Below are 24,853 nucleotides of genomic sequence, written 5' to 3' on the forward strand. Positions count from 1 at the left end.
ATGTCACTGTGTCCCTGGCTAAAGGGGACAATATCACTGTGCGTCTGGTTAACGGGAACAATGTCACTCTGTCTCTGGTTAAAGGGGAACAATGTCACTGTGCCTCTGGTTAAAGGGGAACAATGGCACTGTGCGTCTGGTGAAAGGGGAACAATGTCACTGTGTCTTGAGTTAAAAGGGAATGGTATCACTGTGCATCTGGTTAAAGGGGAACAATGTCACTGTGCGTCTGGTTAAAGGGAACAATGTCACTCTGTCTCTGGTTAAAGGGGAACAATGTCACTGTGCCTCTGGTTAAAGGGAACAATCTCAGAGTGCCTCTGGTTAAAGGGGAACAATGTCACAGTGCCTCTGGTTAAAGGGGACCAATGTCACTGTGCCTCTGGTTAAAGGGGAACAATGTAACTGTGCTTCTGGGTAAAGGGAACAATGTCACTGTGTCTGTGGTTAAAGGGGAACTAAGTCACTGTGTCTCTGCTTAAAGGGAGCAATGTCACTATGTCTCTGGTTAAAGAGAACAATATCACTGTACCTCTGGTTAAAGGGGAACAACATCACTGTGCCTCTGGTTAAAGGGAGCAATTCACTGTGCCTCTGGTTAAAGGGGAACAATGTCACTATGTCTCTGGTTAAAGGGAACAATGTCACTGTTCCTCTGCTTAAAGGAGAACAATGTCTCTCTGCCTCTGGTTAAAGGGAACAATGTCACTGTGCCTCTGGTTAAAGGGGAACAATGTCACTGTGCCTCTAGTTAAAGGGAAACAATGTCACTATGTCTCTGGTTAAAGGGAACAATGTCACTATGTCCCTGGTTAAAGGGGACAATATCACTGTACCTCTGGTTAAATGGAACAATATCACTGTACCTCTGGTTAAAGGGGAACAATGTCTCTGTGCCTCTGGTTAAAGGGAACAATGTCACTATGTCTCTGGTTAAAGGGGAACAATGTCACTGTGCCTCTCGTTAAAGGGGAACATTGTCACTGTGCCTCTGTTTAAAGGAAAACAATGTTACTATGTCTTTGGTTAAAGGGAACAATGTCACTATGTCTCTGGTTAAAGGGGAACAATATCACTGTGCCTCTGGTTAAAGGGGGACAACGTCACTGTGCCTCTGGTAAAAGGGAGCAATGTCACTGTGTCTCTGGTTAAAGGGGAACAATGTCACTGTGCCTCTGGTTAAAGGGAAACAATTTCACCATGTCTCAGGTTAAAGGGAACAATGTCACTGTGTCCCTGGCTAAAGGGGACAATGTCACTGTGTCCCTGGCTAAAGGGGACAATATCACTGTGCCTCTGGTTAAAGGGGAACAATGTCACTGTGCCTCTGGTTAAAGGGAAACAATTTCACCATGTCTCAGGTTAAAGGGAACAATGTCACTGTGTCCCTGGCTAAAGGGGACAATGTCACTGTGTCCCTGGCTAAAGGGGACAATATCACTGTATCTCTGGTTAAAGGTGAACAATGTCACTGTGTCTCTGGTTAAAAGGGAACAATAGCACTGTGTCTCTGATTAAAGGGGACAATGTCACTTTGTCTCTGGTTAAAGGGGAACAATGTCACTGTGCCCTGATTAAAGGGGAACAATGTCACAGTGCCTCTGGTTAATGGGGAACAATGTCACTGTGTCTCCGGTTAAAGGGGAACAATGTCACTGTGCCTCTGGTTAATGGGGAACAATGTCACTGTGCCTCTGGTTAAAGGGGAATGGTATCGCTGTGCATCTGGTTAAAGGGGAACATTGTCACTGTGCCTCTGGTTAAAGGGGAACAATGTCATTGTGCATCTGGTTAATGGGGAACAATGTCACTGTGCCTCTGGTTAAAGGGAACAATGTCACTGTGCCTCAGGTTAAAAGGGAACAATGTCATTGTGCGTCTGGTTAAAGGGAACAATGTCATTTTGCATCTGGTTAAAGGGGAACAATGTCATTGTGCGTCTGGTTAAAGGGGAACAATGTCACTGTGCATCTGGTTAAAGGGAACAATGTCACTGTGCCTCTGGTTAAAGGGGAACAATGTCACTGTGTCTCTGTTTAAAGGGGAACAATGTCACTGTGCCTCTGGTTAAACGGGAACGATGTCATTGTGCGTCTGGTTAAAGGGGAACAATGTCACTGTGTCTCTGTTTAAAGGGGAACAATGTCACTGTGCCTCTGGTTAAACGGGAACAAACTCACAGTGCCTCTGGTTAAAGGGGAAAAATGTCACTGTGCCTCTGGTTAAAGGGGAAAAATATCACTCTGCCTCTGGTTAAAGGGAACAATGTCACTGTGCCTCTGGTTAAAAGGGAACAATGTCATTGTGCGTCTGGTTAAAGGGAACAATGTCATTGTGCATCTGGTTAAAGGGGAACAATGTCATTGTGCGTCTGGTTAAAGGGGAACAATGTCACTGTGCATCTGGTTAAAGGGAACAATGTCACTGTGCCTCTGGTTAAAGGGGAACAATGTCACTGTGTCTCTGTTTAAAGGGGAACAATGTCACTGTGCCTCTGGTTAAACGGGAACGATGTCATTGTGCGTCTGGTTAAAGGGGAACAATGTCACAGTGTCTCTGTTTAAAGGGGAACAATGTCACTGTGCCTCTGGTTAAACGGGAACGATGTCATTGTGCGTCTGGTTAAAGGGGAACAATGTCTTTGTACATCTGGTTAAAGGGGAACAATGTCACTCTGCGTCTGGTTAAAGGGGAACAATGTCACTGTGCGTCTGGTTAACGGGAACAATGTCTCTCTGTCTCTGGTTGAAGGGGAACAATGTCACTGTGCCTCTGGTTAAAGGGGAACAATGGCACTGTGCGTCTGGTGAAAGGGGAACAATGTCACTGTGCCTCTGGTTCAAGGGGAACAATGTCACTGTGTCTCTGGTTAAAAGGGAATGGTATCACTGTGCATCTGGTTAAAGGGGAACAATGTCACTGTGCCTCTGGTTAAAGGGGAACAAGGTCACTATGTCTCTGGTTAAAGGGAACAATATCACTGTGCCTCTGGTTAAAGGGAATCAATGTCACTGTGCCTCTGGGTAAAGGGAACAATATTACTGTGCCTCTGGTTAATGGGGAACAATGTCGCTGTGTCTCTGTTTAATGGGGAAAAATGTCACTGTGCCTCTGGTTAAAGGGGAATAATGTCAGTGTGCTTCTGGTTAAAGGGAACAATGTCACTGTGTCTCTGTTTACAGGGTGCAATGTCACTGTGCCTCTGGTTAAAGGGAACAATGTCACTGTGCATCTAGTAAAAGGGAAACAATGTCACTATGTCTTTGGTTTAAGGGAACAATGTCACTGTGTCCCTGGCTAAAGGGGACAATATCACTGTGCCTCTGGTTAAAGGGGAACAATGTCACTGTGCTTCTGGATAAAGGGAACAATATTACTGTGCCTCTGGTTAATGGGGAACAATATCACTGTATCTCTGGTTAAAGGTGAACAATGTCACTGTGCATCTGGTAAAAGGGAAACAATGTCACTATGTCTTTGGTTTAAGGGAACAATGTCACTGTGTCCCTGGCTAAAGGGGACAATATCACTGTGCCTCTGGTTAAAGGGGAACAATGTCACTGTGCTTCTGGATAAAGGGAACAATATTACTGTGCCTCTGGTTAATGGGGAACAATATCACTGTATCTCTGGTTAAAGGTGAACAATGTCACTGTGCCTCTGTTTAAAGGGAAACAATGTTACTATGTCTCTGGTTAAAGGGAACAATATCACTGTGCCTCTGGTTAAAGGGGGACAACGTCACTGTGTCTCTGGTTAAACGGATCAATATCACTGTGCCTGTGGTTAAAGGGGAACAATGTCACTATGTCTCTGGTTAAAGGGAACAATGTCGCTGTGTCTCTGGTTAAAGGGAACTATAGCACTGCGTGTCTGGTTAAAGGGGAAAAATGTCACTGTGCCTCTGGTTAATGGGGAACAATGTCACTGTGCCTCTGGTTAAAGGGAACAATCTCACAGTGCCTCTGGTTAAAGGGAACAATCTCACAGTGCCTCTGGTTAAAGGGGAAAAATGTCACTGTGTCTCTGTTTAAAGGGGAACAAGGTCACTGTGTCTCTGGTTAAAAGGGAATGGTATCACTGTGCATCTGGTTAAAGGGGAACAAGGTCACTGTGTCTCTGGTTAAAAGGGAACGATGTCATCGTGCGTCTGGTTAAAGGGGAACAGTGTCATTGCACATCTGGTTAAAGGGGAACAATGTCATTGTGTGTCTGGTTAAAGGGGAACAATGTCACTGTGCGTATGGTTAAAGGGGAACAATGTCACTGTGCGTCTGGTTAACGGGAACAATGTCATTGTGCCTCTGGTTAAAGGGGAACAATGGCACTGTGCGTCTGGTGAAAGGGGAACAATGGCACTGTGCATCTGGTTAAAGGGGAACAATGTCACTGTGCCTCTGGTTAAAGGGGAACAAGGTCATTGTGCCTCTGGTTAAAGGGAACAATCTCACAGTGCCTCTGGTTAAAGGGGAACAATGTCACTGTGTCTCTGTTTAAAGGGGAACAATGTCACTCTGTCTCTGGTTAAAGGGGAACAATGTTATTGTCCCTGTAGGTAAAGGGAACAATGTCACTGTGCCTCTGCTTAAAGGCGAATGGTATCACTGTGCCTCTGGTTAATGGGGAACAATGTCACTGTGTCTCTGGTGAAAGGGGACCAATGTCATTGTGCCTGTAGGCAAAGGGAACAATGTCGCTGTGCCTCTGGTTAAAGGGGAATGGTATCATTGTGCATCTGGTTAAAGGGGATCATTGTCACTGTGCCTCTGGTTAAAGGGGAACAATGTTACTGTGTCTCTGGGTAAAGGGGAACAATAGCACTGCGTGTCTGATTAAAGGGGAACAATGTCACTGTGCCTCTGGTTAATGGGGAACAATGTCACTGTGCCTCTGGTTAAAGGGAACAATGTCACTGTGCCTCTGGTTAAAGGGGACCAATGTCATTGTGCCTCTGGTTAAAGGGAACAATCTCACAGTGCCTCTGGTTAAAGGGGAAAAATGTCACTGTGCCTCTGGTTAAAGGGGAAAAATATCACTCTGCCTCTGGTTAAAGGGAACAATGTCACTGTGCCTCTGGTTAAAAGGGAACAATGTCATTGTGCGTCTGGTTAAAGGGAACAATGTCATTGTGCATCTGGTTAAAGGGGAACAATGTCATTGTGCGTCTGGTTAAAGGGGAACAATGTCACTGTGCATCTGGTTAAAGGGAACAATGTCACTGTGCCTCTGGTTAAAGGGGAACAATGTCACTGTGTCTCTGTTTAAAGGGGAACAATGTCACTGTGCCTCTGGTTAAACGGGAACGATGTCATTGTGCGTCTGGTTAAAGGGGAACAATGTCACTGTGAGTCTGGTTAACGGGAAAAATGTCACTCTGTCTCTGGTTAAAGGGGAACAATGTCACTGTGCCTCTGGTTAAAAGGGAATGGTATCACTGTGCATCTGGTTAAAGGGGAACAATGTCACTGTGCCTCTGGTTAAAGGGGAACAAGGTCACTGTGTCTCTGGTTAAAAGGGAATGGTATCACTGTGCATCTGGTTAAAGGGGAACAAGGTCACTGTGTCTCTGGTTAAAAGGGAACGATGTCATTGTGCGTCTGGTTAAAGGGGAACAATGTCATTGCACATCTGGTTAAAGGGGAACAATGTCATTGTGTGTCTGGTTAAAGGGGAACAATGTCACTGTGCGTATGGTTAAAGGGGAACAATGTCACTGTGCGTCTGGTTAACGGGAACAATGTCATTGTGCCTCTGGTTAAAGGGGAACAATGGCACTGTGCGTCTGGTGAAAGGGGAACAATGGCACTGTGCATCTGGTTAAAGGGGAACAATGTCACTGTGCCTCTGGTTAAAGGGGAACAAGGTCAGTGTGCGTCTGGTTAAAGGGAACAATATCACTCTGTCTCTGGTTAAAGGGGAACAATGTCACTGTGCCTCTGGTTAAAGGGGAATAATGGCACTGTGCCTCTGGTTAAAGGGGAGCAATGTCACTGTGTCTCTGGTTAAAAGGGAACAATAGCACTGTGTCTCTGATTAAAGGGGAACAATGTCACTGTGCCTCTGGTTAAAGGGGAATAATGGCACTGTGTCTCTGGTTAAAGGGGAACAATGTCACTGTGTCTCTGGTTAAAAGGGAACAATAGCACTGTGTCTCTGATTAAAGGGGAACAATGTCACTGTGCCTCTGGTTAATGGGGAACAATGTCACTGTGCCTCTGGTTAAAGGGGAACAATGGCACTCTGCGTCTCGTTAAAGGGGAACAATGTCATTGTGCGTCTGGTTAAAGGGGAACAATGTCACTGTGCGTCTGGTTAAAGGTAACAATGTCACTCTGTCTCTGGTTAAAGGGGAACAATGTCACTGTGCCTCTGGTTAAAGGGCAACAATGGCACTGTGCGTCTGGTGAAAGGGGAACAATGTCACTGTGCCTCTGGTTAAAGGGAAACAATGTCACTGTGTCTCTGGTTAAAAGGGAATGGTATCACTGTGCCTCTGGTTAAAGGGAACAATGTCACTGTGTCCCTGGCTAAAGGGGACAATATCACTGTGCCTCTGGTTAAAGGCGAACAATGTCACTGTGCTTCTGGATAAAGGGAACAATATTACTGTGCCTCTGGTTAATGGGGAACAATATCACTGTGTCTCTGGTTAAAGGTGAACAATGTCACTGTGCCTCTGTTTAAAGGGAAACAATGTTACTATGTCTTTGGTTAAAGGGAACATTGTCACTATGTCTCTGGTTAAAGGGGAACAATATCACAGTGCCTCTGGTTAAAGGGGGACAACGTCACTGTGCCTCTGGTAAAAGGGAGCAATGTCACTGTGTCTCTGGTTAAAGGGGAACAATGTCACTGTGCCTCTGGTTAAAGGGGAACCATGTCACTATGTCTCTGGTTAAAGGGAACAATGTCACTGTGTCCCTGGCTAAAGGGGACAATATCACTGTGCCTCTGGTTAAAGGGGAACAATATCACTGTGCCTCTGGTTAAAGGGGAACAATGTCACTGTGCTTCTGGATAAAGGGAACAATGTCACTGTGCCTCTGTTTAAAGGGGAACAATGTCACTATGTCTCTGGTTAAAGGGAACAATGTCACTATGTCTCTGGTTAAAGGGGAACAATGTCACTGTGCCTCTGGTTAAAGGGGAACAATGGCACTCTGCGTCTGGTTAAAGGGGAACAATGTCATTGTTCGTCTGGTTAAAGGGAAACAATGTCACTGTGCGTCTGGTTAAAGGTAACAATGTCACTCTGTCTCTGGTTAAAGGGGAACAATGTCACTGTGCCTCTGGTTAAAGGGGAACAATGGCACTATGCGTCTGGTGAAAGGGGAACAATGTCACTGTGCCTCTGGTTTAAGGGAATCAATGTCATTGTGTCTCTGGTTAAAAGGGAATGGTATCACTGTGCCTCTGGTTAATGGGGAACAATGTCACTGTGCCTCTGGTTAAAGGGGAACAATGGCACTGTGCGTCTGGTTAAAGGTAACAATGTCACTCTGTCTCTGGTTAAAGGGGAACAATGTCACTGTGCCTCTGGTTAACGGGCAACAATGGCACTGTGCGTCTGGTGAAAGGGGAACAATGTCACTGTGCCTCTGGTTAAAGGGAAACAATGTCACTGTGTCTCTGGTTAAAAGGGAATGGTATCACTGTGCCTCTGGTTAAAGGGAACAATGTCACTGTGTCCCTGGCTAAAGGGGACAATATCACTGTGCCTCTGGTTAAAGGGGAACAATGTCACTGTGCTTCTGGATAAAGGGAACAATATTACTGTGCCTCTGGTTAATGGGGAACAATATCACTGTGTCTCTGGTTAAAGGTGAACAATGTCACTGTGCCTCTGTTTAAAGGGAAACAATGTTACTATGTCTTTGGTTAAAGGGAACAATGTCACTATGTCTCTGGTTAAAGGGGAACAATATCACAGTGCCTCTGGTTAAAGGGGGACAACGTCACTGTGCCTCTGGTAAAAGGGAGCAATGTCACTGTGTCTCTGGTTAAAGGGGAACAATGTCACTGTGCCTCTGGTTAAAGGGGAACAATGTCACTATGTCTCTGGTTAAAGGGAACAATGTCACTGTGTCCCTGGCTAAAGGGGACAATATCACTGTGCCTCTGGTTAAAGGGGAACAATATCACTGTGCCTCTGGTTAAAGGGGAACAATGTCACTGTGCTTCTGGATAAAGGGAACAATGTCACTGTGCCTCTGTTTAAAGGGGAACAATGTCACTATGTCTCTGGTTAAAGGGAACAATGTCACTATGTCTCTGGTTAAAGGGGAACAATGTCACTGTGCCTCTGGTTAAAGGGGAACAATGGCACTCTGCGTCTGGTTAAAGGGGAACAATGTCATTGTACGTCTGGTTAAAGGGGAACAATGTCACTGTGCGTCTGGTTAAAGGTAACAATGTCACTCTGTCTCTGGTTAAAGGGGAACAATGTCACTGTGCCTCTGTTTAAAGGGGAACAAGGTCACTGTGCGTCTGGTGAAAGGGGAACAATGTCACTATGCCTCTGGTTAAAGGGGAACAATGGCACTCTGCGTCTGGTTAAAGGGGAACAATGTCACTGTGCCTCTGTTTAAAGAGGAACAAGGTCACTGTGCGTCTGGTTAAAGGGAACAATGTCACTCTGTCTCTGGTTAAAGGGGAACAATGTCACTGTGCCTCTGGTTAAAGGGGAACAATGTCACTGTGCCTCTGGTTAAAGGGGAACAATATCACTGTGCGTCTGGTGAAAGGGGAACAATGTCACTGTGCCTCTGGTTAAAGGGAATCAATGTCATTGTGTCTCTGGTTAAAAGGGAATGGTATCACTGTGCCTCTGGTTAACGGGGAACAATGTCACTGTGCCTCTGATTAAAGGGGAACAATGGCACTCTGCGTCTGGTTAAAGGGGAACAATGTCACTCTGTCTCTGGTTAAAGGGGAACAATGTCACTGTGCCTCTGCTTAATGGGGAACAATGTCACTGTGCCTCTGGTTAAAGGGAACAATGTCACTGTGCCTCTCGTTAAAGGGGAACAATGTCATTGTGCCTCTGGTTAAAGGGAACAATCTCACAGTGCCTCTGGTTAAAGGGGAACAATGTCACTGTGTCTCTGTTTAAAGGGGAACAATGTCACTCTGTCTCTGGTTAAAGGGGAACAATGTCATTGTGCCTGTAGGTAAAGGGAACAATGTCACTGTGCCTCTGCTTAAAGGCGAATGGTATCACTGTGCCTCTGGTTAATGGGGAACAATGTCACTGTGTCTCTGGTGAAAGAGGACCAATGTCATTGTGCCTCTGGTTAAAGGGAACAATCTCACAGTGCCTCTGGTTAAAGGGGAACAATATCACTGTGTCTCTGTTTAAAGGGGAACAATGTCACTGTGCCTCTGGTTAAAAGGAACAATGTCACTGTGTCTCTGGTTAAAGGGAGCAATGTCACTGTGTCTCTGGTTAAAGGGGAACAATGTCACTGTGCCTCTGGTTAAATGGAGCAATGTCACTGCGCCTCTGGTGAAAGAGAACAATGTCATTGTGCGTCTGGTTAAAGGGGAACAATGTCACTGTGCGTCTGGTTAAAGGGAACAATGTCACTCTGTCTCTGGTTAAAGGGGAACAATGTCACTGTGCCTCTGGTTAAATGGGAACAATGGCACTGTGCGTCTGATGAAAGGGGAACAATGTCACTGTGCCTCTGGTTAAAGGGAAACAATGTCACTGTGTCTCTGGTTAAAAGGGAATGGTATCACTGTGCCTCTGGTTAATGGGGAACAATGTCACTGTGCCTCTGGTTAAAGGGAACAATGTCACTGTGCCTCTGGTTAAAGGGGAACTATGTCATTGTGCCTCTGGTTAAAGGGAACAATCTCACAGTGCCTCTGGTTAAAGGGGAACAATGTCACTGTGTCTCTGTTTAAAGGGGAACAATGTCACTCTGTCTCTGGTTAAAGGGGAACAATGTCATTGTGCGTCTGGTTAAAGGGGAACAATGTCACTGTGCGTCTGGTTAAAGGGAACAATGTCACTCTGTCTCTGGTTAAAGGGGAACAATGTCACTGTGCCTCTGGTTAAAGGGAAACAATGTCACTGTGTCTCTGGTTAAAAGGGAATGGTATCACTGTGCCTCTGGTTAAAGGGAACAATGTCACTGTGTCCCTGGCTAAAGGGGACAATATCACTGTGCCTCTGGTTAAAGGGGAACAATGTCACTGTGCTTCTGGATAAAGGGAACAATATTACTGTGCCTCTGGTTAATGGGGAACAATATCACTGTGTCTCTGGTTAAAGGTGAACAATGTCACTGTGCCTCTGTTTAAAGGGAAACAATGTTACTATGTCTTTGGTTAAAGGGAACAATGTCACTATGTCTCTGGTTAAAGGGGAACAATATCACTGTGCCTCTGGTTAAAGGGGGACAACGTCACTGTGCCTCTGGTAAAAGGGAGCAATGTCACTGTGTCTCTGGTTAAAGGGGAACAATGTCACTGTGCCTCTGGTTAAAGGGGAACAATGTCACTTTGTCTCTGGTTAAAGGGGAACAATGTCACTGTGCCTCTGGTTAAATGGGAACAATGGCACTGTGCGTCTGGTGAAAGGGGAACAATGTCACTGTGCCTCTGGTTAAAGGGAAACAATGTCACTGTGTCTCTGGTTAAAAGGGAATGGTATCACTGTGCCTCTGGTTAATGGGGAACAATGTCACTGTGCCTCTGGTTAAAGGGAACAATGTCACTGTGCCTCTGGTTAAAGGGGAACAATGTCATTGTGCCTCTGGTTAAAGGGAACAATCTCACAGTGCCTCTGGTTAAAGGGGAACAATGTCACTGTGTCTCTGTTTAAAGGGGAACAATGTCACTCTGTCTCTGGTTAAAGGGGAACAATGTCATTGTGCGTCTGGTTAAAGGGGAACAATGTCACTGTGCGTCTGGTTAAAGGGAACAATGTCACTCTGTCTCTGGTTAAAGGGGAACAATGTCACTGTGCCTCTGGAGAAAGGGGAACAATGTCACTGTGCCTCTGGTTAAAGGGAAACAATGTTACTGTGTCTTTGGTTAAAGGGAACATTGTCACTATGTCTCTGGTTAAAGGGGAACAATATCACAGTGCCTCTGGTTAAAGGGGGACAACGTCACTGTGCCTCTGGTAAAAGGGAGCAATGTCACTGTGTCTCTGGTTAAAGGGGAACAATGTCACTGTGCCTCTGGTTAAAGGGGAACAATGTCACTATGTCTCTGGTTAAAGGGAACAATGTCACTGTGTCCCTGGCTAAAGGGGACAATATCACTGTGCCTCTGGTTAAAGGGGAACAATATCACTGTGCCTCTGGTTAAAGGGGAACAATGTCACTGTGCTTCTGGATAAAGGGAACAATGTCACTGTGCCTCTGTTTAAAGGGGAACAATGTCACTATGTCTCTGGTTAAAGGGAACAATGTCACTATGTCTCTGGTTAAAGGGGAACAATGTCACTGTGCCTCTGGTTAAAGGGGAACAATGGCACTCTGCGTCTGGTTAAAGGGGAACAATGTCATTGTTCGTCTGGTTAAAGGGGAACAATGTCACTGTGCGTCTGGTTAAAGGTAACAATGTCACTCTGTCTCTGGTTAAAGGGGAACAATGTCACTGTGCCTCTGGTTAAAGGGGAACAATGGCACTGTGCGTCTGGTGAAAGGGGAACAATGTCACTGTGCCTCTGGTTTAAGGGAATCAATGTCATTGTGTCTCTGGTTAAAAGGGAATGGTATCACTGTGCCTCTGGTTAATGGGGAACAATGTCACTGTGCCTCTGGTTAAAGGGGAACAATGGCACTGTGCGTCTGGTTAAAGGTAACAATGTCACTCTGTCTCTGGTTAAAGGGGAACAATGTCACTGTGCCTCTGGTTAAAGGGCAACAATGGCACTGTGCGTCTGGTGAAAGGGGAACAATGTCACTGTGCCTCTGGTTAAAGGGAAACAATGTCACTGTGTCTCTGGTTAAAAGGGAATGGTATCACTGTGCCTCTGGTTAAAGGGAACAATGTCACTGTGTCCCTGGCTAAAGGGGACAATATCACTGTGCCTCTGGTTAAAGGGGAACAATGTCACTGTGCTTCTGGATAAAGGGAACAATATTACTGTGCCTCTGGTTAATGGGGAACAATATCACTGTGTCTCTGGTTAAAGGTGAACAATGTCACTGTGCCTCTGGTTAAAGGGAAACAATGTTACTATGTCTTTGGTTAAAGGGAACAATGTCACTATGTCTCTGGTTAAAGGGGAACAATATCACAGTGCCTCTGGTTAAAGGGGGACAACGTCACTGTGCCTCTGGTAAAAGGGAGCATTGTCACTGTGTCTCTGGTTAAAGGGGAACAATGTCACTGTGCCTCTGGTTAAAGGGGAACAATGTCACTATGTCTCTGGTTAAAGGGAACAATGTCACTGTGTCCCTGGCTAAAGGGGACAATATCACTGTGCCTCTGGTTAAAGGGGAACAATATCACTTTGCCTCTGGTTAAAGGGGAACAATGTCCCTGTGCTTCTGGATAAAGGGAACAATGTCACTGTGCCTCTGTTTAAAGGGGAACAATGTCACTATGTCTCTGGTTAAAGGGAACAATGTCACTATGTCTCTGGTTAAAGGGGAACAATGTCACTGTGCCTCTGGTTAAAGGGGAACAATGGCACTCTGCGTCTGGTTAAAGGGGAACAATGTCATTGTACGTCTGGTTAAAGGGGAACAATGTCACTGTGCGTCTGGTTAAAGGTAACAATGTCACTCTGTCTCTGGTTAAAGGGGAACAATGTCACTGTGCCTCTGTTTAAAGGGGAACAAGGTCACTGTGCGTCTGGTGAAAGGGGAACAATGTCACTATGCCTCTGGTTAAAGGGGAACAATGGCACTCTGCGTCTGGTTAAAGGGGAACAATGTCACTGTGCCTCTGTTTAAAGAGGAACAAGGTCACTGTGCGTCTGGTTAAAGGGAACAATGTCACTCTGTCTCTGGTTAAAGGGGAACAATGTCACTGTGCCTCTGGTTAAAGGGGAACAATGTCACTGTGCCTCTGGTTAAAGGGGAACAATGGCACTGTGCGTCTGGTGAAAGGGGAACAATGTCACTGTGCCTCTGGTTTAAGGGAATCAATGTCATTGTGTCTCTGGTTAAAAGGGAATGGTATCACTGTGCCTCTGGTTAATGGGGAACAATGTCACTGTGCCTCTGGTTAAAGGGGAACAATGGCACTCTGCGTCTGGTTAAAGGGGAACAATGTCATTGTGCGTCTGGTTAAAGGGGAACAATGTTAGTGTGCGTCTGGTTAAAGGTAACAATGTCACTCTGTCTCTGGTTAAAGGGGAACAATGTCACTGTGCCTCTGCTTAATGGGGAACAATGTCACTGTGCCTCTGGTTAAAGGGAACAATGTCACTGTGCCTCTCGTTAAAGGGGAACAATGTCATTGTGCCTCTGGTTAAAGGGAACAATCTCACAGTGCCTCTGGTTAAAGGGGAACAATGTCACTGTGTCTCTGTTTAAAGGGGAACAATGTCACTCTGTCTCTGGTTAAAGGGGAACAATGTCATTGTGCCTGTAGGTAAAGGGAACAATGTCACTGTGCCTCTGCTTAAAGGCGAATGGTATCACTGTGCCTCTGGTTAATGGGGAACAATGTCACTGTGTCTCTGGTGAAAGAGGACCAATGTCATTGTGCCTCTGGTTAAAGGGAACAATCTCACAGTGCCTCTGGTTAAAGGGGAACAATATCACTGTGTCTCTGTTTAAAGGGGAACAATGTCACTGTGCCTCTGGTTAAAAGGAACAATGTCACTGTGTCTCTGGTTAAAGGGAGCAATGTCACTGTGTCTCTGGTTAAAGGGGAATAATGTCACTGTGCCTCTGGTTAAATGGAGCAATGTCACTGCACCTCTGGTGAAAGGGAACAATGTCATTGTGCGTCTGGTTAAAGGGGAACAATGTCACTGTGCGTCTGGTTAAAGGGAACAATGTCACTCTGTCTCTGGTTAAAGGGGAACAATGTCACTGTGCCTCTGGTTAAATGGGAACAATGGCACTGTGCGTCTGATGAAAGGGGAACAATGTCACTGTGCCTCTGGTTAAAGGGAAACAATGTCACTGTGTCTCTGGTTAAAAGGGAATGGTATCACTGTGCCTCTGGTTAATGGGGAACAATGTCACTGTGCCTCTGGTTAAAGGGAACAATGTCACTGTGCCTCTGGTTAAAGGGAACAATGTCACTGTGCGTCTGGTTAAAGGGGAACAATGTCACTGTGCGTCTGGTTAAAGGGAACAATCTCACAGTGCCTCTGGTTAAAGGGGAACAATGTCACTGTGTCTCTGTTTAAAGGGGAACAATGTCACTGTGCCTCTGGTGAAAGGGGAACAATGTCACTGTGCCTCTGGTTAAAGGGAAACAATGTCACTGTGTCTCTGGTTAAAAGGGAATGGTATCACTGTGCCTCTGGTTAAAGGGAACAATGTCACTGTGTCCCTGGCTAAAGGGGACAATATCACTGTGCCTCTGTTTAAAGGGGAACAATGTCACTGTGCTTCTGGATAAAGGGAACAATATTACTGTGCCTCTGGTTAATGGGGAACAATATCACTGTGTCTCTGGTTAAAGGTGAACAATGTCACTGTGCCTCTGTTTAAAGGGAAACAATGTCACTATGTCTTTGGTTAAAGGGAACAATGTCACTATGTCTCTGGTTAAAGGGGAACAATATCACTGTGCCTCTGGTTAAAGGGGGACAACGTCACTGTGCCTCTGGTAAAAGGGAGCAATGTCACTGTGTCTCTGGTTAAAGGGGAACAATGTCACTGTGCCTCTGGTTAAAGGGGAACAATGTCACTATGTCTCTGGTTAAAGGGGAACAATGTCACTGTGCCTCTGGTTAAATGGGAACAATGGCACTGTGCGTCTGGTGAAAGGGGAACAATGTCACTGTGCCTCTGGTTAAAGGGAAACAATGTCACTGTGTCTCTGGTTAAAAGGGAATGGTATCACTGTGCCTCTGGTTAATGGGGAACAATGTCACTGTGCCTCTGGTTAAAGGGAACAATGTCACTGTGCCTCTGGTTAAAGGGGAACAATGTCATTGTGCCTCTGGTTAAAGGGAACAATCTCACAGTGCCTCTGGTTAAAGGGGAACAATGTCACTGTGTCTCTGTTTAAAGGGGAACAATGTCACTCTGTCTCTGGTTAAAGGGGAACAATGTCATTGTGCGTCTGGTTAAAGGGGAACAATGTCACTGTGCGTCTGGTTAAAGGGAACAATGTCACTCTGTCTCTGGTTAAAGGGGAACAATGTCACTGTGCCTCTGGTGAAAGGGGAACAATGTCACTGTGCCTCTGGTTAAAGGGAAACAATGTCACTGTGTCTCTGGTTAAAAGGGAATGGTATCACTGTGCCTCTGGTTAAAGGGAACAATGTCACTGTGTCCCTGGCTAAAGGGGACAATATCACTGTGCCTCTGGTTAAAGGGGAACAATGTCATTGTGCCTCTGGTTAAAGGGAACAATCTCACAGTGCCTCTGGTTAAAGGGGAACAATGTCACTGTGTCTCTGTTTAAAGGGGAACAATGTCACTCTGTCTCTGGTTAAAGGGGAACAATGTCATTGTCCCTGTAGGTAAAGGGAACAATGTCACTGTGCCTCTGCTTAAAGGCGAATGGTATCACTGTGCCTCTGGTTAATGGGGAACAATGTCACTGTGTCTCTGGTGAAAGGGGACCAATGTCATTGTGCCTGTAGGCAAAGGGAACAATGTCGCTGTGCCTCTGGTTAAAGGGGAATGGTATCATTGTGCATCTGGTTAAAGGGGATCATTGTCACTGTGCCTCTGGTTAAAGGGGAACAATGTCACTGTGTCTCTGGTTAAAGGGGAACAATAGCACTGCGTGTCTGGTTAAAGGGGAACAATGTCACTGTGCCTCTGGTTAATGGGGAACAATGTCACTGTGCCTCTGGTTAAAGGGAACAATGTCACTGTGCCTCTGGTTATAGGGGACCAATGTCATTGTGCCTCTGGTTAAAGGGAACAATCTCACAGTGCCTCTGGTTAAAGGGGAAAAATGTCACTGTGCCTCTGGTTAAAGGGGAAAAATATCACTCTGCCTCTGGTTAAAGGGAACAATGTCACTGTGCCTCTGGTTAAAAGGGAACAATGTCATTGTGCGTCTGGTTAAAGGGAACAATGTCATTGTGCATCTGGTTAAAGGGGAACAATGTCATTGTGCGTCTGGATAAAGGGAACAATGTCACTGTGAGTCTGGTTAACGGGAAAAATGTCACTCTGTCTCTGGTTAAAGGGGAACAATGTCACTGTGCCTCAGGTTAAAAGGTAATGGTATCACTGTGCATCTGGTTAAAGGGGAACAATGTCACTGTGCCTCTGGTTAAAGGGGAACAAGGTCACTGTGTCTCTGGTTAAAAGGGAATGGTATCACTGTGCATCTGGTTAAAGGGGAACAATGCCACTGTGCCTCTGGTTAAAGGGGAACAAGGTCACTGTGCGTCTGGTGAAAAGGGAACAATGTCACTATGCCTCTGGTTAAAGGGGAACAATGGCACTCTGCGTCTGGTTAAAGGGGAACAATGTCACTGTGCCTCTGTTTAAAGGGGAACAAGATCACTGTGCGTCTGGTTAAAGGGAACAATGTCACTCTGTCTCTGGTTAAAGAGGAACAATGTCACTGTGCCTCTGGTTAAAGGGGAACAATGTCACTATGTCTCTGGTTAAAGTGAACAATGTCACTGTGTCCCTGACTAAAGGGGACAATATCACTGTGCCTCTGGTTAAAGGGGAACAATGCCACTGTGCCTCTGTTTAAAGGGAAACAATGTTACTATGTCTTTGGTTAAAGGGAACAATGTCACTATGTCTCTGGTTAAAGGGGAACAATATCACAGTGCCTCTGGTTAAAGGGGGACAATGTCACTGTGCCTCTGGTAAAAGGGAGCAATGTCACTGTGTCTCTGGTTAAAGGGGAACAATGTCACTGTGCCTCTGGTAAAAGGGAGCAATGTCACTGTGTCTCTGGTTAAAGGGGAACAATGTCACTGTGCCTCTGGTTAAAGGGGAACAATGTCACTATGTCTCTGGTTAAAGAGAACAATGTCACTGTGTCCCTGGCTAAAGGGGACAATATCACTGTGCCTCTGGTTAAAGGGGAACAATATCACTGTGCCTCTGGTTAAAGGGGAACAATGTCACTGTGCTTCTGGATAAAGGGAACAATGTCACTGTGCCTCTGTTTAAAGGGGAACAATGTCACTATGTCTCTGGTTAAAGGGAACAATGTCACTATGTCTCTGGTTAAAGGGGAACAATGTCACTGTGCCTCTGGTTAAAGGGGAACAATGGCACTCTGCGTCTGGTTAAAGGGGAACAATGTCATTGTACGTCTGGTTAAAGGGGAACAATGTCACTGTGCGTCTGGTTAAAGGTAACAATGTCACTCTGTCTCTGGTTAAAGGGGAACAATGTCACTGTGCCTCTGGTTAAAGGGGAACAATGGCACTGTGCGTCTGGTGAAAGGGGAACAATGTCACTGTGCCTCTGGTTAAAGGGAATCAATGTCATTGTGTCTCTGGTTAAAAGGGAATGGTATCACTGTGCCTCTGGTTAATGGGGAACAATGTCACTGTGCCTCTGGTTAAAGGGGAACAATGGCACTCTGCGTCTGGTTAAAGGGGAACAATGTCATTGTGCGTCTGGTTAAAGGGGAACAATGTTAGTGTGCGTCTGGTTAAAGGTAACAATGTCACTCTGTCTCTGGTTAAAGGGGAACAATGTCACTGTGCCTCTGGTTAATGGGGAACAATGTCACTGTGCCTCTGGTTAAAGGGAACAATGTCACTGTGCCTCTCGTTAAAGGGGAACAATGTCATTGTGCCTCTGGTTAAAGGGAACAATCTCACAGTGCCTCTGGTTAAAGGGGAACAATGTCACTGTGTCTCTGTTTAAAGGGGAACAATGTCACTCTGTCTCTGGTTAAAGGGGAACAATGTCATTGTGCCTGTAGGTAAAGGGAACAATGTCACTGTGCCTCTGCTTAAAGGCGAATGGTATCACTGTACCTCTGGTTAATGGGGAACAATGTCACTGTGTCTCTGGTGAAAGAGGACCAATGTCATTGTGCCTCTGGTTAAAGGGAACAATCTCACAGTGCCTCTGGTTAAAGGGGAACAATATCACTGTGTCTCTGTTTAAAGGGGAACAATGTCACTGTGCCTCTGGTTAAAAGGAACAATGTCACTGTGTCTCTGGTTAAAGGGAGCAATGTCACTGTGTCTCTGGTTAAAGGGGAACAATGTCACTGTGCCTCTGGTTAAATGGAGCAATGTCACTGCGCCTCTGGTGAAAGGGAACAATGTCATTGTGCGTCTGGTTAAAGGGGAACAATGTCACTGTGCGTCTGGTTAAAGGGAACAATGTCACTCTGTCTCTGGTTAAAGGGGAACAATGTCACTGTGCCTCTGGTTAAATGGGAACAATGGCACTGTGCGTCTGGTGAAAGGGGAACAATGACACTGTGCCTCTGGTTAAAGGGAAACAATGTCACTGTGTCTCTGGTTAAAGGGGAACAATGTCATTGTGCCTCTGGTTAAAGGGAACAATCTCACAGTGCCTCTGGTTAAAGGGGAACAATGTCACTGTGTCTGTGTTTAAAGGGGAACAATGTCACTCTGTCTCTGGTTAAAGGGGAACAATATCACTGTGCCTCTGGTTAAAGGGGGACAACGTCACTGTGCCTCTGGTAAAAGGGAGCAATGTCACTGTGTCTCTGGTTAAAGGGGTACAATGTCACTGTGCCTCTGGTTAAAGGGGAACAATGTCACTATGTCTCTGGTTAAAGGGGAACAATGTCACTGTGCCTCTGGTTAAACGGAAACAATGGCACTGTGCGTCTGGTGAAAGGGTAACAATGTCACTCTGTCTCTGGTTAAAGGGGAACAATGTCATTGTGCGTCTGGTTAAAGGGGAACAATGTCACTGTGCGTCTGGTTAAAGGGAACAATGTCACTCTGTCTCTGGTTAAAGGGGAACAATGTCACAGTGCCTCTGGTTAAAGGGAACAATGTCACTGTGCCTCTGGTTAAAGGGGAACAATGTCATTGTGCCTCTGGTTAAAGGGAACAATCTCACAGTGCCTCTGGTTAAAGGGGAACAATGTCACTGTGTCTCTGTTTAAAGGGGAACAATGTCACTCTGTCTCTGGTTAAAGGGGAACAATGTCATTGTGCGTCTGGTTAAAGGGGAACAATGTCACTGTGCGTCTGGTTAAAGGGAACAATGTCACTCTGTCTCTGGTTAAAGGGGAACAATGTCACTGTGCCTCTGGTTAAAGGGGAACAATGTCACTGTGCCTCTGGTGAAAGGGGAACAATGTCACTGTGCCTCTGGTTAAAGGGAAACAATGTCACTGTGTCTCTGGTTAAAAGGGAATGGTATCACTGTGCCTCTGGTTAAAGGGAACAATGTCACTGTGTCCCTGGCTAAAGGGGACAATATCACTGTGCCTCTGGTTAAAGGGGAACAATGTCACTGTGCTTCTGGATAAAGGGAACAATATTACTGTGCCTCTGGTTAATGGGGAACAATATCACTGTGTCTCTGGTTAAAGGTGAACAATGTCACTGTGCCTCTGTTTAAAGGGAAACAATGTTACTCTGTCTTTGATAAAGGGAACAATGTCACTATGTCTCTGGTTAAAGGGGAACAATATCACTGTGCCTCTGGTTAAAGGGGGACAACGTCACTGTGCCTCTGGTAAAAGGGAGCACTGTCACTGTGTCTCTGGTTAAAGGGGAACAATGTCACTGTGCCTCTGGTTAAAGGGGAACAACGTCACTATGTCTCTGGTTAAAGGGGAACAATGTCACTGTGCCTCTGGTTAAATGGGAACAATGGCACTGTGCGTCTGGTGAAAGGGGAACAATGTCACTGTGCCTCTGGTTAAAGGGAAACAATGTCACTGTGTCTCTGGTTAAAAGGGAATGGTATCACTGTGCCTCTGGTTAATGGGGAACAATGTCACTGTGCCTCTGGTTAAAGGGAACAATGTCACTGTGCCTCTGGTTAAAGGGGAACAATGTCATTGTGCCTCTGGTTAAAGGGAACAATCTCACAGTGCCTCTGGTTAAAGGGGAACAATGTCACTGTGTCTCTGTTTAAAGGGGAACAATGTCCCTCTGTCTCTGGTTAAAGGGGAACAATGTCATTGTGCGTCTGGTTAAAGGGGAACAATGTCACTGTGCGTCTGGTTAAAGGGAACAATGTCACTCTGTCTCTGGTTAAAGGGGAACAATGTCACTGTGCCTCTGGTGAAAGGGGAACAATGTCACTGTGCCTCTGGTTAAAGGGAAACAATGTCACTGTGTCTCTGGTTAAAAGGGAATGGTATCACTGTGCCTCTGGTTAAAGGGAACAATGTCACTGTGTCCCTGGCTAAAGGGGACAATATCACTGTGCCTCTGGTTAAAGGGGAACAATGTCATTGTGCCTCTGGTTAAAGGGAACAATCTCACAGTGCCTCTGGTTAAAGGGGAACAATGTCACTGTGTCTCTGTTTAAAGGGGAACAATGTCACTCTGTCTCTGGTTAAAGGGGAACAATGTCATTGTCCCTGTAGGTAAAGGGAACAATGTCACTGTGCCTCTGCTTAAAGGCGAATGGTATCACTGTGCCTCTGGTTAATGGGGAACAATGTCACTGTGTCTCTGGTGAAAGGGGACCAATGTCATTGTGCCTGTAGGCAAAGGGAACAATGTCGCTGTGCCTCTGGTTAAAGGGGAATGGTATCATTGTGCATCTGGTTAAAGGGGATCATTGTCACTGTGCCTCTGGTTAAAGGGGAACAATGTCACTGTGCCTCTGGTTAAAAGGGAATGGTATCACTGTGCATCTGGTTAAAGGGGAACAATGTCACTGTGCCTCTGGTTAAAGGGGAACAAGGTCACTGTGCCTCTGGTTAAAAGGGAATGGTATCACTGTGCATCTGGTTAAAGGGGAACAATGCCACTATGCCTCTGGTTAAAGGGGAACAATATCACTGTGCCTCTGGTTAAAGGGGGACAACGTCACTGTACCTCTGGTAAAAGGGAGCAATGTCACTGTGCCTCTGGTTAAAGGGGAACAATACCACTGTGCCTCTGGTTAATGGGGAACAATGTCACTGTGTCTCTGGTGAAAGGGGACGAATGTCATTGTGCCTGTAGGCAAAGGGAACAATGTCGCTGTGCCTCTGGTTAAAGGGGAATGGTATCACTGTGCGTCTGGTGAAAGGGGATCATTGTCACTGTGCCTCTGGTTAAAGGGGAACAATGTCACTGTGTCTCTGGTTAAAGGGAAACTATAGCACTACGTGTCTGGTTAAAGGGGAACAATGTCACTGTGCCTCTGGTTAATGGGGAACAATGTCACTGTGCCTCTGGTTAAAGGGAACAATCTCACAGTGCCTCTGGTTAAAGGGAACAATCTCACAGTGCCTCTGGTTAAAGGGGAAAAATGTCACTGTGTCTCTGTTTAAAGGGGAACAATGTCACTGTGCCTCTGGTTAAAAGGGAACAATGTCATTGTGCGTCTGGTTAAAGGGAACAATGTCATTGTGCATCTGGTTAAAGGGGAACATTTTCATTGTGCGTCTGGTTAAAGGGGAACAATGTCACTGTGCGTCTGGTTAAAGGGGAAAAATGTCACTGTGCCTCTGGTTAAAGGGGAAAAATGTCACTCTGCCTCTGGCTAAAGGGAACAATGTCACTGTGCCTCTGGTTAAAAGGGAACAATGTCATTGTGCGTCTGGTTAAAGGGAACAATGTCATTGTGCATCTGGTTAAAGGGGAACAATGTCACTGTGCGTCTGGTTAAAGGGGAACAATGTCACTGTGCATCTGGTTAAAGGGAACAATGTCACTGTGCCTCTGGTTAAAGGGGAACAATGTCACTGTGTCTCTGTTTAAAGGGGAACACTGTCACTGTGCCTCTGGTTAAACGGGAACGATGTCATTGTGCGTCTGGTTAAAGGGGAACAATGTCACTGTGAGTCTGGTTAACGGGAAAAATGTCACTCAGTCTCTGGTTAAAGGGGAACAATGTCACTGTGCCTCTGGTTAAAAGGGAATGGTATCACTGTGCATCTGGTTAAAGGGGAACAATGTCACTGTGCCTCTGGTTAAAGGGGAACAAGGTCACTGTGACTCTGGTTAAAAGGGAATGGTATCACTGTGCATCTGGTTAAAGGGGAACAATGCCACTATGTCTCTGGTGAAAGGGGAACAATGTCACTATGCCTCTGGTTAAAGGGGAACAATATCACTGTGCCTCTGGTTAAAGGGGGACAATACCACTGTGCCTCTGGTTAATGGGGAACAATGTCACTGTGTCTCTGGTGAAAGGGGACCAATGTCATTGTGCCTGTAGGCAAAGGGAACAATGTCGCTGTGCCTCTGGTTAAAGGGGAATGGTATCACTGTGCGTCTGGTGAAAGGGGATCATTGTCACTGTGCCTCTGGTTAAAGGGGAACAATGTCACTGTGTCTCTGGTTAAAGGGAAACTATAGCACTACGTGTCTGGTTAAAGGGGAACAATGTCACTGTGCCTCTGGTTAATGGGGAACAATGTCACTGTGCCTCTGGTTAAAGGGAACAATCTCACAGTGCCTCTGGTTAAAGGGAACAATCTCACAGTGCCTCTGGTTAAAGGGGAAAAATGTCACTGTGTCTCTGTTTAAAGGGGAACAATGTCACTGTGCCTCTGGTTAAAAGGGAACAATGTCATTGTGCGTCTGGTTAAAGGGAACAATGTCATTGTGCATCTGGTTAAAGGGGAACATTTTCATTGTGCGTCTGGTTAAAGGGGAACAATGTCACTGTGCGTCTGGTTAAAGGGAACAATGTCACTGTGCCTCTGGTTAAAGGGGAACAATGTGACTGTGTCTCTGTTTAAAGTGGAACATTGTCACTGTGCCTCTAGTTAAACGGGAACTATGTCATTGTGCGTCTGGTTAAAGGGGAACAATGTCACTGTGCGTATGGTTAAAGGGGAACAATATCACTGTGCGTCTGGTTAACGGGATCAATGTCACTGTGCCTCTGGTTAAAGGGGAACAATGGCACTGTGCGTCTGGTGAAAGGGGAACAATGGCACTGTGCATCTGGTTAAAGGGGAACAATGTCACTGTGCCTCTGGTTAAAGGGAAACAATGTCACTGTGCGTCTGGTTAATGGGGAACAATGTCACTGTGCCTCTGGTTAAAGGGAACAAGGTCACTGTGCCTCTGGTTAAAGGGGAACAATGGCACTGTGCGTCTGGTGAAAGGGGAACAATGGCACTGTGCATCTGATAAAAGGGGAACAATGTCACTGTGCCTCTGGTTAAAGGGGAACAAGGTCACTGTGCGTCTGGTTAAAGGGAACAATATCACTCTGTCTCTGGTTAAAGGGGAACAATGTCACTGTGCCTCTGGTTAAAGGAGAACAATGGCACTCTGCGTCTGGTTAAAGGGGAACAATGTCACTGTGTCTCTGGTTAAAGGGGAACAATGTCACTGTGTCTCTGGTAAAAAGGGAACAATAGCACTGTGTCTCTGATTAAAGGGGAACAATGTCACTGTGTCTCTGGTTAAAGGGGAACAATGTCACTGTGTCTCTGGTTAAAAGGGAACAATAGCACTGTGTCTCTGATTAAAGGGGAACAATGTCATTGTGCATCTGGTTAAAGGGGAACAATGCCACTGTGCGAATGGTTAAAAGGAACAATGTCACTCTGTCTCTGGTTGAAGGGGAATAATGTCACTGTGCATCTGGTTAAAGGGAACAATGTCACTCTGTCTCTGGTTAAAGGGGACAAAATCACTGTGCCTCTGGTTAAAGGGGAACAATGTCACTATTTTTCTGGTTAAAGGGGAACAATGTCACTGTGCCTCTGGTAAAAGGGGAACAATGTCTCTGTGCGTCTGGTTAAAGGGGACAATGTCACTTTGTCTCTGGTTAAAGGGGAACAACGTCATTGTGCCTCTGGTTAATGGGGATCAATGTCACTGTGCCCTGATTAAAGGGGAACAATGTCACAGTGCCTCTGGTTAATGGGGAACAATGTCACTGTGACTCTGGTTAAAGGGAACAATGTCACTGTGCCTCTGGTTGAAGGGGACCAATGTCATTGTGCCTCTGGTTAAAGGGAACAATCTCACATTGCCTCTGGTTAAAGGGGAACAATGTCACTGTGTCTCTGTTTAAAGGGGAACAATGTCACTGTGCCTCTGGTTAAAGGGGAACAATGGCACTCTGCGTCTGGTTAAAGGGGAACAATGTCACTGTGCCTCTGGTTAAAGGGGAACAATGTCATTGTGCCTCTGGTTAAAGGGGAACAATGGCACTCTGCGTCTGGTTAAAGGGGAGCAATGTCACTGTGTCTCTGTTTAAAGGGGAACAATGTCACTCTGTCTCTGGTTAAAGGGGAACAATGTCATTGTGCGTCTGGTTAAAGGGGAACAATGTCACTCTGTCTCTGGTTAAAGGGGAACAATGTCACTGTGCCTCTGGTGAAAGGGGAACAATGTCACTGTGCCTCTGGTTAAAGGGAAACAATGTCACTGTGTCTCTGGTTAAAAGGGAATGGTATCACTGTGCCTCTGGTTAAAGGGAACAATGTCACTGTGTCCCTGGCTAAAGGGGACAATATCACTGTGCCTCTGGTTAAAGGGGAACAATGTCATTGTGCCTCTGGTTAAAGGAAACAATCTCACAGTGCCTCTGGTTAAAGGGGAACAATGTCACTGTGTCTCTGTTTAAAGGGGAACAATGTCACTCTGTCTCTGGTTAAAGGGGAACAATGTCATTGTCCCTGTAGGTAAAGGGAA

General features: G+C 45.8%; 1 protein-coding gene across 2 annotated transcripts in view; it reads right to left on the reverse strand.

Moving 5' to 3' along the window:
* The window catches only part of LOC140464294 (solute carrier family 35 member F3-like), a 448,695-nt gene that overhangs the window by 391,245 nt on the left and 32,597 nt on the right, over positions 1-24,853 (reverse strand). The window lies entirely within an intron of this gene.

This window comes from Chiloscyllium punctatum, chromosome 3 (assembly GCF_047496795.1).
Source record: "Chiloscyllium punctatum isolate Juve2018m chromosome 3, sChiPun1.3, whole genome shotgun sequence".
Taxonomy (NCBI): domain Eukaryota; kingdom Metazoa; phylum Chordata; class Chondrichthyes; order Orectolobiformes; family Hemiscylliidae; genus Chiloscyllium; species Chiloscyllium punctatum.